Raw genomic sequence first — 12,291 nt, forward strand, 5'->3', positions numbered from 1 at the left:
TCTGTCTGTTTACCTAGGGGTCCAGGTATCTCTGTCTGTTTCCCTAGGGGTCCAGATATCTCTGTCTGTTTCCCCAGGGGTCCAGATATCTCTGTCTGTTTCCCCAGGGGTCCAGATATCTCTGTCTGTTTCCCTAGGGGTCCAGGTATCTCTGTCTGTTTCCCTAGGGGTCCAGATATCTCTGTCTGTTTCCCCAGGGGTCCAGACATATCTGTCTGTTTCCCTAGGGGTCCAGATATCTCTGTCTGTTTCCCCAGGGGTCCAGACATATCTGTCTGTTTCCCTAGGGGTCCAGATATCTCTGTCTGTTTCCCTAGTGGTCCAGATATCTCTGTCTGTTTCCCTAGGGGTCCAGATATCTCTGTCTGTTTCCCTAGGGGTCCAGGTATCTCTGTCTGTTTCCCTAGAGTCCAGATATATCTGTCTGTTTCCCTAGGGGTCCAGGTATCTCTGTATGTTTCCCTAGGGGTCCAAATATCTCTGTCTGTTTCCCTAGGAGTCCAGGTATCTCTGTCTGTTTCCCTGTGTGTGTGTGTGTGTGTGTGTGTGTGTGTGTGTGTGTGTGTGTGTGTGTGTGTGTGTGTGTGTGTGTGTGTGTGTGTGTGTGTGTGTGTGTGTGTGTGTGTGTGTGTGTGTGTGTGTGTGTGTGTGTGTGTGTGTGTGTGTGTGTGTGTGTGTGTGTGTGTGTACGTGTGTACGTGTGCGTTTGCGTGTGCCACCAACCTGCTACCTCTGTCACATCTCTGTATATGTGTATCTAGCAGCAGGTATTCTCCAGTTACTCTGGCATCCCATAATAACATCTAGCTACTCTATGATCCTTACAGCTTACTGTGGCTTTCTGCTTGTCCCCAAGGCTTACCTAACCTGAGGAGAGGAGAGGAGAGGAGAGGAGAGGAGAGGAGAGGAGAGGAGAGGAGAGGAGAGGAGAGGAGAGGAGAGGAGACAAGGGGGGCAGGAGAGGAGAGGAGGGGGCAGGAGAGGAGGGGAGGAGTGTTTGTGGGTTTTCTCCTAGTCCCCAATGCTTCACTCCACAACAACAAGCCAATCCATCCTAACCAACCTAAACCCAGCTCTTCATTCTTCATCTATGAGTTGAGGGATAAATCTCTCTTCGCCGCGTGGAGAATTAGTGAGGCATGGAAACAAACCAACAGGCTTCCATAGAAGACAGGATGCTGCTCAGTATTCTACAACTGGAACAGTGATATTTACATGTTAGTCCTTTAGCATCTGATCCAGAGTCACATACAGTCAGTGCATTGATCTTCAGAGAGCAGCTCGGTGGGACAACCACATCTCTCAGTCATAGAACGTCCAGTTTCCTCAGTAAAGCTGCTTTAGGCAAGTTCCAACTAGAAAGGGCTGTTAGGTTTTAATAGAATGTTCAGTAGTCTGTGTTACTATAGAACACTGTGTATTAGTTAAGTGTTCTGTGTTACTATAGAACACTTTATATTAGTTCAGTATTCTGTGTATTACTATAGAACACTGTGTATTAGTTAAGTGTTCTGTGTTACTATAGAACACTGTGTATTAATTCAGTATTATGTGTGTTACTATAGAACACTATGTATTAGTTCAGTAGTCTGTGTTACTATAGAACACTGTGTATTAGTTCAGTATTCTGTGTGTTACTATAGAACACTGTGTATTAGTTCAGTATTCTGTGTATTACTATAGAACACTGTGTATTAGTTAAGTGTTCTGTGTTCCTATAGAACACTGTGTATTAGTTCAGTATTCTATGTGTTGCTATAGAACATTGTGTATTAGTTCAGTATTCTATGTGTTACTATAGAACACTGTGTATTAGTTCAGTATCCTGTGTGTTACTATAGAACACTGTGTATTAGTTCAGTATTCTGTGTGTTACTATAGAACACTGTGTATTAGTTCAGTATTCTATGTGTTACTATAGAACACTGTGTATTAGTTCAGTATTCTATGTGTTCCTATAGAACACTGTGTATTAGTTCAGTATTCTATGTGTTACTATAGAACACTGTCAATTAATTCAGTATTCTGTGTGTTACTATAGAACACTGTGTATTAGTTCAGCATTCTATGTGTTACTATAGAACACGGTGTATTAGTTCAGTATTCTGTGTGTTTCTCTAGAACACTGTGTATTAGTTGACCACAGTGTTTTAATAGAATATTCAGTATTCTATGTGTTTCCCTAGAACACTGTGTATTAGTTCAGTATTCTATGTGTTACTATAGAACACTGTGTATTAGTTCAGTATTATATGTGTTACTATAGAACACTGTGTATTAGTTCAGTATTCTATGTGTTCCTATAGAACACTGTGTATTAGTTCAGTATTCTGTGTGTTACTATAGAACACTGTGTATTAGTTCAGTATTCTATGTGTTACTATAGAACACTGTGTATTAGTTCAGTATTCTATGTGTTCCTATATAACACTGTGTATTAGTTCAGTATTCTATGTGTTCCTATAGAACACTGTGTATTACATTTACATTACATTTAAGTCATTTAGCAGACGCTCTTATCCAGAGCGACTTACAAATTGGTGCATTCACCTTATGACATCCAGTGGAACAGCCACTTTACAATAGTGCATCTCAGTATTCTATGTGTTACTATAGAACACTGTGTATTAGTTCAGTATTCTGTGTGTTACTATAGAACATTGTGTATTAGTTCAGTATTCTGTGTGTTACTATAGAACACTGTGTATTAGTTCAGTATTCTATGTGTTACTATAGAACACTGTGTATTAGTTCAGTATTCTGTGTGTTACTATAGAACACTGTGTATTAGTTCAGTATTCTGTGTGTTTCTCTAGAACACTGTGTATTAGTTCAGTATTCTGTGTGTTACTATAGAACACTGTGTATTAGTTCAGTATTATATGTGTTACTATAGAACACTGTGTATTACTTCAGTATTCTATGTGTTACTATAGAACACTGTGAATTAATTCAGTATTCTATGTGTTCCTATAGAACACTGTGTATTAGTTCAGTATTCTATGTGTTACTATAGAACACTGTGAATTAATTCAGTATTCTGTGTGTTTCTCTAGAACACTGTGTATTAGTTGACCACAGTGTTTTAATAGAATATTCAGTATTCTATGTGTTTCTCTAGAACACTGTGTATTAGTTCAGTATTCTATGTGTTACTATAGAACACTGTGTATTAGTTCAGTATTCTATGTGTTACTATAGAACACTGTGTATTAGTTTAGTATTCTATGTGTTACTATAGAACACTGTGTATTAGTTCAGTATTCTGTGTGTTACTATAGAACACAGTGTATTAGTTCAGTATTCTATGTGTTACTATGGAACACTGTGTATTAGTTCAGTATTCTATGTGTTACTATAGAACACTGTGTATTAGTTCAGTATTCTATGTGTTACTATAGAACACTGTGTATTAGTTCAGTATTCTATGTGTTACTATAGAACACTGTGTATTAGTTCAGTATTCTGTGTGTTACTATAGAACACTGTGTATTAGTTCAGTATTCTGTGTGTTACTATAGAACACTGTGTATTAGTTCAGTATTCTGTGTGTTTCTCTAGAACACTGTGTATTAGTTGACCACAGTGTTTTAATAGAATGTTCAGTATTCTATGTGTTTCTCTAGAACACTGTGTTAGTTCCCTGAGAGGAGGAAGGACCTTGTAACGGCTGTCAATGTCGTTGGTTCGGACCAAGATGCGGAGAAGGAGGTATTCATGATTTTAATGGCAAACCAACAAACACTACAAATAAACAAAACAACAAACGTGACTAACCTGCAACAGTCCTGTGTGGCCCAAACGCTAACACAGGAAACAAACACCCACAAAACACCAGTGAAACCCTGGCTGCCTTAGTATGACTCTCAATCAGAGACAAACGATACACACCTGTCTCTAATTGAGAATCATACCAGGCCGAACACAAAACCCAACATAGAAATAGAAAGCATAGACTGCCCACCCAACACTCACGCCCTGACCAATAAAGACATACAAAACAAGAGAAAACAGGTCAGGAACGTGACATAACCCCCCCCCTTATTAAGGTGCGAACTCCGGGCGCACCAGCACAAAGTCTAGGGGAGGGTCTGGGTGGGCATCCGTCCACGGTGGTGGCTCAGGCTCTGTGCGAGGTCCCCACCCCACCATAGTCACTCCCCGCTTCCGTATCCCCCTCCCAATGACCACCCTCCAACTAAACCCACCTAAATGAAGGGGCAGCATCGGGATAAGGGACCGCACCGGGATAAGGGGCAGCAGCTCCGGAATAAGGGGCAGCAGCTCCGGGATGAGGGACTCTGGCAGGTCCTGGCTGAGGGACTCTGGCAGGTCCTGGCTGAGGAACTCTGGCAGGTCCTGGCTGAGGGACTCTGGCAAGTCCTGGCTGAGGGACTCTGGCAGGTCCTGGCTGAGGGACTCTGGCAGGTCCTGGCTGAGGGACTCTGGCAGGTCCTGGCTGGCTGGCTCTGGCGGATCCTGGCTGGCGGCTGGCTCTGGCGGATCCTGGCTGGCGGCTGGCTCTGGCGGATCCTGGCTGGCGGCTGGCTCTGGCGGATCCTGGCTGGCGGCTGGCTCTGGCGGATCCTGGCTGGCGGCTGGCTCTGGCGGATCCTGGCTGGCGGAAGGCTCTGGCGGATCCTGGCTGACGGAAGGCTCTGGCGGATCCTGGCTGACGGAAGGCTCTGGCGGATCCTGGCTGGCTGGCAGCTCCTGGCTGGACGGCTCTGGCTGGTCCTGGCTGGACGGCTCTGGCTGGTCCTGGCTGGACGGCTCTAGCTGGTCCTGGCTGGACGGCTCTGGCAGCTCCTGACTGGCTGGCGTCTCTGGCAGCTCCTGACTGGCTGGCGCCTCTGGCAGCTCCTGACTGGCTGGCGTCTCTGGCAGCTCCTGACTGGCTGGCGTCTCTGGCAGCTCCTGACTGGCTGGCGTCTCTGGCAGCTCCTGACTGACGGACGGCTCTAGCGGCTCCTGACTGACGGACGGCTCTAACGGCTCGGGACAGACGGGCGGCTCTAATGGCTCGTGGCAGACGGATGGCTCAGATGGCGCTTGGCAGACGGATGGCTCAGACGGCGCTGGGCAGACGGATGGCCCAGTGCGGCAAGGTGGAATAGCCCGCACTGGGCTAAGCACGCGTACTGGGGACACCGTGCGCTTTACCGCATAACACGGTGTCTGACCAGTACGACGCCCTCTCACTCCACGGTAAGCCCGGGGAGTTGGCTCAGGTATCCAACCCGACTTCGCCACACTCCCCTTTAGCCCCCCCCCCCAAGAAATTTTGGGGTGAGCCTCTCGGGTTTCCAGCCACTCTGCCTTGCAAGCGCCTCATAGTGCCGCCTCTCCGCTTTCGCTGCCTCCAGCTCCGCTTTGGGGCGGCGACACTCCACTGGCTGTGCCCAGGGTCCTTTACCGTCTAGGATCTCCTCCCAAGTCCATTCCTCTTCTCTCCATTGCTTTGGTTCTTGCCGTCCTTCTCCAATCCGCTTGGTCCTGGTTTGGTGGGTGTTTCTGTAACGGCTGTCAATGTCGTTCTCCTCCTCAGACGAGGAGGATCGGACCAAGATGCGGAGTAGGAGGTATTCATGATTTTAATGGCAAACCAACAAACACTACAAATAAACAAAACAACAAACGTGACTAACCTGCAACAGTCCTGTGTGGCCCAAACGCTAACACAGGAAACAAACACCCACAAAACACCAGTGAAACCCTGGCTGCCTTAGTATGACTCTCAATCAGAGACAAACGATACACACCTGTCTCTAATTGAGAATCATACCAGGCCGAACACAAAACCCAACATAGAAATAGAAAACATAGACTGCCCACCCAACACTCACGCCCTGACCAATAAAGACATACAAAACAAGAGAAAACAGGTCAGGAACGTGACAGACCTGTCCCTCTTTCTCTATTTCCTCCTATTTGTCTTTCCAGGTAGTGGTTCTAACCGAGCAGCTCTCTGCCCTCTACCTCTCCCTCAATCCCTCAATCCCCTACCTGTCTTTCATCTGTCTCTTCCACCTTCATCCAGATTTTATCCCCTTCCTCATCCTTCTCTTTCTCCTCAGCCCTCTTTCAACTTCTCTGTCTCCAATCACCTCATCCCCATGACTTTCTCCCTCTTACACAGCCTGGGGTCGAGAGAGAGAGGGGAGAGAGACGGCGAGGGGGGAGAAGGAGAGAGTGGGGAGAGAGAGGGGGAGTTGAGAGAGAGAGGGGGGGAGGGAGATAGAGAGAGACGGCGAGGGGGGGAGAAGGAGAGAGAGAGAGAGACGGCGAGGGGGGGAGAAGGAGAGATGGGGGGAGAGAGATACTTTTTGCAAGTACAGGTCACCTGTTCATGTTTTAAATTTTAATGGGCCATCTCAGCAGAGATCACCTGTACCAACAGCCCCCACCTGTACAAACCAAATGACACACACACACACACACCCGGTAGAGACGGTACACCGTAGAGGGAGTAGAGACGGGATACATGTTTAATTCAACAACCTATTTCTACATATACTCATCTTCCTACAGCAGCACCTGACACACAAACATAAAGAATGGAGAGGAGGAGAGGAGGAGGGAGGGAGAGGAGGAAAGAGGAGAGGGGAGGAGAGGGAGAGGAGGAGAGGAGGAGGAGAGTAGGAGGGAGGGAGAGGAGGAGAGAGGGAGAGGAGGGGAGAGGAGAGGAGGAGGAGAGGGGAGGAGGAGAGGAGGGGAGGAGAGGAAATGAGAAGAGAAGAGGAGGGGGAGAGGAGGAGGGGGAGGAGGAGAGGAAGAGAGGAGGAGGAGGAGTAGAGCACAGAAGAGGAGGGTAGAGAAGGAGGAGGGGAGGATGGGAGAAGAGGGGAGGAAGAGAGAGGAGGAGGAGGAGGGGAGAGAGGAGGAGGAGGGGAGAGAAGGGGGAGGGGAGAGGAGGAGGGGGAAGGGAGGGGAGGGGAGGGGAGTGGAGGAGGGGGCATGAGTAGGGGAGATGAGGGGAGAGGTGTAGAGAAAGGAGTAGAGAGGAGGGGAGAGGACGAGAGAGGTGTAGAGAAAGGAGCAGAGAGGAGGGGAGAGGCGAGGACAGTTTGGAGGGCATTTCCTGAAGTCCTCAAGAGAAGAGGAGAGGAGAGGAGAGGCGATATATATATATATATATATACCACACACACACAGATATATATACACACACACACGAGGCGAGAGCAAACCGTTTTTAACAACAAGCCCTTCAAAAGCACAATTTCTTTCAGCTGAACATGGCTTGAACCCTGGAGAGATTTAAAATCAGTTTGTGTTGCTGTTGTGTTTTCAGCCAGTTAGCCTGCTGCCCGGTGAGTCAGAACTGCAGTTCTGTTGCAACTGACTGGAGGAGACACTAACACTGTTCGCAGTTAGTATCGAGATAACTATTAACACGGCTAGGGAAAACTAGCATTCTGCTAGCATTTAACACGGCTAGGGAAAACTAGCATTCTGCTAGCATTTAACACGGCTAGGAAAAACTAACATTCTGCTAACATTTATCACGGCTAGGGAAAAGTAACATTCTGCTAGCATTTAACACGGCTAGGGAAAACTAACATTCTGCTAACATTTATCACGGCTAGGGAAAACTAACATTCTGCTAACATTTATCACGGCTAGGGAAAACTAACATTCTGCTAACATTTATCACGGCTAGGGAAAACTAACATTCTGCTAACATTTATCACGGCTAGGGAAAACTAACATTCTGCTAACATTTATCACGGCTAGGGAAAACTAACATTCTGCTAACATTTAACATGGCTAGAGAAAACTAACATTCTGCTAACATTTAACACGGCTAGGGAAAACTAGCATTCTGCTAGCATTTAACACGGCTAGGGAAAACTAATATTCTGCTAGCATTTATCACGGCTAGAGAAAACCAACACCACCTTAGCATATAGCATAACTACAGGGAAACCAACACTACCTCATCATGTAGCATAGCTAAAGGGAAAACCAACACTACCTTAGCATATAGCATAACTACAGGGAAACCAACACTACCTCATCATGTAGCATAGCTAAAGGGAAAACCAACACTACCTCATCATGTAGCATAGCTAAAGGGAAACCAACACTACCTCATCATGTAGCATAGCTAAAGGGAAACCAACACTACCTTAGCATATAGCATAGCTACAGGGAAACCAACACTACCTCATCATGTAGCATAGCTAAAGGGAAACCAACACTACCTTAGCATATAGCATAGCTAAAGGGAAAACCAACACTACCTTAGCATATAGCATAACTACAGGGAAACCAACACTACCTCATCATGTAGCATAGCTAAAGGGAAACCAACAGGGACATAATTTTACCGCCACAGCTAGGGCTGTTACGGTGACCGTATTACCGCCACACCAGCGGTAACGAGGCAAAATTCCACGATTTCCAAGGGAGTGATAACTAGGCTTCTCCAAGCTCTGATACTGCTGGTGGTCATTAGTAGCCTACCAAACTTGCTAACTGCCTGGTACTCAGCACTCTATTGTCCCTCTAATCACTCTGACATCAATGCAAATGTAATGGAAAATCTAATCAAACACTTCATGAGAGCACATGAGCTCATGTTGCACAACACTTCTACAGGCTATGCAATTGTGTGAGAAAACAGATTGATGGCCTCTATTAAAAAGAAGAGGAACCCATCAGCTTTCTATAGGCTAGGCCTACTATATTTATTTCTCAACTAGCCAATTATTAAGCACATTGCTTCTCTTTAAAACAGGAGTACAGCCTATGTTGCTGGCATGAAAATAAACCACGGGGAAAAGCGTCCTCCATTCGTCATTTAAGTGCATAGATGACATGTATTTTTTTCCGCTGTCCTTGTTCCGAGACAGGTTCATGATAATGGTCCATCCTAATTCAAAACAAATTTCACACATATATTATTTAGTATACGTAAACACAAGATTAAACCAAGAGTAGTATGATGGGTGACAATATTAGCCTATCAAGTGTGAATGATGTATTTTCACTAGTGAATGATGTATTATAACTAGTGAATGATGTATTATCACTAGTGAATGATGTATTATCATGATGTAAGGTTGCTAACATTCCCATCCTCTCTTGGCGCAAAGAACGGAAAACTCCAAAAGTCCCAATAAACGTTGAATAAACTGATAAAACTCGGTTGAAAAAACCTACTTTATGATGTTTTTATCATATGTATCAAATAAAATCAGAGCCGGAGATATTCGCCGTGTATACCGAACGCTTTTCAGAAGACAATGTCGAGCTCCCCCGCGCGCCGTCGAAGACAAAGAAAATACCGGACCTGTCACTCCAAAAGCTCTTATTCGGCCTCAGATCAAGCTAGACACCCCATTCCACCTTCCACTGCCTGTTAACATCTAGTGGAAGGCGTATGAAGTGCATACATCGATAAATAAAAGCCAGTTGAATAGGCAGGCCCTGACACAGAGCCTCGTTTTCAGATTTTTCACTTCCTGTGTGGAAGTTTGCTGCCAAATGAGTTCTGTTTTACTCACAGATATAATTCAAACAGTTTTAGAAACTTCAGAGTGTTTTCTATCCAATAGTAATAATAATATGCATATTGTATGATCTAGAACAGAGTACGAGGCCGTTTAAGTTGGGCACGATTTTTTCCAAAGTGAAAACAGCGCCCCCCTATTGACAAGAAGTTAAAATGCAGATGTTCCAAAGCTTTTAATTGTAAAGTCTACATCTGTTGTATTCTGTGCATGTGACAAATGGATTTGAGCTTTGAGTCGCTCCACCATTTTACTTTCACCCTCAAACCACTTCACATCAGTGTTTAGTGAGGAACACAAACGGAGAGCGAAAGACCTGTCATGACTCTCCTGTGAGGATACGAGGGATTCAGGTTACAGTGAGTCCACTCTACAGCGCTCTCTCTCTCTCTCTCTCCCGCAGAGGGGGGAGAGGGGTGAAGTTGGCCGTTTTATGACGGTCGTAAATACCTTGTCGAAACTCTGCATTTGGGTTCTGCAGGATGGAGGGGAAAGAAACCTTTTTTTACAAAGATATTCTTCCTGCCAAAACTACAACATCAAAAGGCTGGATAATGAAACAATGTTTCTGTGATCCAAACATTGGGAATGGTCCGTGGGTATTTAAAGAATAACCTTGTCCAACAGTTGTTGTTTTGTGACATCACGAAGGATGGTATAACTAAATGACTGTACCTCTACAGTTATCAGATTTACATCTAAATGTTGTGGAACTTATATGATTAAATATGAAACTATTTGTGAGAAGATGTAATGTGATGTTAGCCTTCTAAATGAGAGAATTGTTTTTCATATAAAGTCTTAACCAGTCAGTGACCACACCCACGTGAGCACAGACATTATGTCGACGTCATGGAACGCCCCTTTTGCCAGAGTGCATAAAACCCCTCGTGAAGAATTAACATATCAGACCAAGCAGGCGGACGGTGAACCGGACGTCATGAATGGTTTGACTCTATGAGACTAGAAAAACATGGAGCGTGGCTGCGCGTTGAAATGGTAGGAATTTAAATCTCTAGAGACCAGTACATTGCCGAGTTGCTACGGACGTGTAAAATGGTTCTAGCTCTACATTAGACCAGCGTGACCGACAGCGTGAGCTGTGAGCTACGGAATGGTTGAAACTCTCTCTCCCTCGAAGAAGAAGAAGAAGAGTACACAGGAACATTCAGTCGACCAAAGACGAGAAGACAAATAATAATTTCCTCTCACCACTATAGATACCTCTATTCTAATGAATAGAGCCCACTAAACAATGTGGGGTAGACCTCTGGAGGATCCGTTCCCACAGACACTCCGAAAACCAAGAAGCTACAACTACAAAGGACATGGTGACCTCTGGTGGACAACCAGAGACTTACACAACCAGAGACTTTCTGTCGAATTACTCCACGTAGATGAATCGAGTGTTTTCAACATAGAGACAGCAAAGTCATAGACACGTAAATATGTACATTGCAATTATTTCGAATTAGCGGCAGGTGTTATACACAGGTAGGTGTTATACATAGGTAGGTGCAAAGTATTCGCATTTCCATGAGCATAGTTATCAGCTGTATGTACAATAGTGGAAATCCTTTGTCTCTCTTTTTTGAATCTGCCATTTTGTGTAACAAGCTGTCATATCGGTTTAGTCCGCTAGGGACTTTTCATTACATTGTGCAGTAATCAATGTGTAAGCTATCCTGTTGTTTTGTGTTTGTGTAATTCTGTGTGATTATTTAGTTAGTTAGTAAATAAATGATTAAGTCAATGTGTATATCGCTGATTCATTATTTATGCTAGGGTTTGTGCAGATATCCAAGAATTTTGAGACATTCAGAATGAGACTGAAGGTAAATAAGAATTAATGAATTGACTGTGACTGATGTAAGATATATTTATATCTTTAGAGTTTAGTTGGGAAACTGTAACTCGTTAAATAACTGTTACCGTGGTGCCCCAGATTACTACTTAATTAATTGTTATGTGATTAATTTAATCGCATAATAATTGAACCTGGTAAGTAATTATTTTATAAAATATCAGTCAAACACATCAAGACACGACAGACCATTTTACTGTGAGCTACCATTAGCATTATAGCTAGGCTACTTCCACCGTTTTACTGTGAGCTACCATTAGCATTATAGCTAGGCTACTTCCACCATTTTACTGTGAGCTACCATTAGCATTATAGCTAGGCTACTTCCACCGTTTTACTGTGAGCTACCATTAGCATTATAGCTGGGCTACTTCCACCGTTTTACTGTGAGCTACCATTAGCATTATAGCTAGGCTACTTCCACCATTTTACTGTGAGCTACCATTAGCATTATAACTGGGCTATTTCCACCGTTTTACTGTGAGCTACCAATAGCATTATAGTTAGGCTACTTCTACCGTTTTACTGTGAGCTACCATTAGCATTATAGCTAGGCTACTTCCACCATTTTACTTTGAGCTATCATTAGCATTATAGCTAGGCTACTTCCACCATTTTACTGTGAGCTACCAATTAGCATCATAGCTAGGCTACTTCCACCGTTTTTCTTTCACCCTCTCTGACTACTTCACTTCAGTGTCTAGTGAGGAGTGCAAACGGAGAGAGAAAGACATCTATATGATCTAGATAACCACTGAAAACATAAAATGTTGGTAACTAGGCTTAGCTCTCACCATCTTACTTCAGATAACTAACCTTACAACTTGCTTTAAGTAGTAAGTAGTATACTGTAAGCAAGAATCATTTGTAAACCACACAGGAAAACACACAAAAAAAATGTCTACCTGG

General features: G+C 44.3%; 1 protein-coding gene across 1 annotated transcript in view; it reads right to left on the reverse strand.

Moving 5' to 3' along the window:
- LOC139568420 (glutamate receptor ionotropic, NMDA 2A-like) overlaps positions 1–12,291 on the reverse strand; it is a 206,020-nt gene that overhangs the window by 166,288 nt on the left and 27,441 nt on the right. The window lies entirely within an intron of this gene.

Source organism: Salvelinus alpinus, chromosome 2, assembly GCF_045679555.1.
Source record: "Salvelinus alpinus chromosome 2, SLU_Salpinus.1, whole genome shotgun sequence".
In the NCBI taxonomy this organism is placed as follows: domain Eukaryota; kingdom Metazoa; phylum Chordata; class Actinopteri; order Salmoniformes; family Salmonidae; genus Salvelinus; species Salvelinus alpinus.